The 516-nt window shown below is 80.4% G+C and overlaps 1 protein-coding gene across 4 annotated transcripts in view; it reads right to left on the bottom strand.

The window, feature by feature from the left end:
* Positions 1–67, bottom strand: part of TFDP2 (transcription factor Dp-2) — a 50,316-nt gene extending 50,249 nt beyond the window's left edge. For 3 of the 4 annotated variants that reach the window (XM_041475663.1, XM_041475664.1, XM_041475665.1), the window contains exon 1: positions 21–67. The gene's annotated coding sequence lies outside the window, so the exon portion shown is untranslated. The remainder of the gene's footprint in view (positions 1–20) is intronic. The other variant, XM_041475666.1, reaches the window with a different exon arrangement.
* Between the last annotated feature and the right edge of the window lie 449 nt (positions 68–516).

Raw genomic sequence — 516 nt, 5'->3', positions numbered from 1 at the left:
GCCCCCCGCTCCCCGCTCACCCGCAGGCCCGGCCAGGGACGAAAGGTAAGGCGGGCGGCAGCGCGGGCTGGGCCCAGACAGCGACGCTGAGGCGACGAGACGGCGACGGTCCCTTGGCAGCCGCCGCGGCAAGGAGCGATCCAGTCGCGCCGACGACGCCTCTCGGCCGGGCCGGCGCCGCGCACTCGCCGCTGGCGAGGAGGCCCCGGAGACGGGACCCCCGGCGGCCCCGGTGCGTGGCGGCAGCAGCGCCCGCAGCGCCCCCGGCCCGGCCTCGCCGCCCCCCCCCCCGCGCCGAGCGCTACCCGGTCCTGCTCCCCCGCACAAGCTTGGCGGCGTCTGCCGGCCGGGAGCGCCCATTGGCTGCCGCGCCGCGTGATGTCAGGCGCCCTCCCCGCGCCATTGGCCCGGGCCCGTGTGTGTACACACACCGCTCGCCAATCCGCCGGGCCGGGGCCGGGAGGGCGGGGCGGAAGGGCGTGGCCGGCCAGGACCCGCGGCCGCCGCCTCTCCCTC

Source organism: Pyrgilauda ruficollis, unplaced genomic scaffold (genome assembly GCF_017590135.1).
Source record: "Pyrgilauda ruficollis isolate IOZ18807 unplaced genomic scaffold, ASM1759013v1 scaffold36, whole genome shotgun sequence".
NCBI lineage: Eukaryota > Metazoa > Chordata > Aves > Passeriformes > Passeridae > Pyrgilauda > Pyrgilauda ruficollis.
The sequence above is the reverse complement of the archived record's forward strand: the minus strand, read 5'-3'. Positions and strand labels throughout refer to the sequence as shown.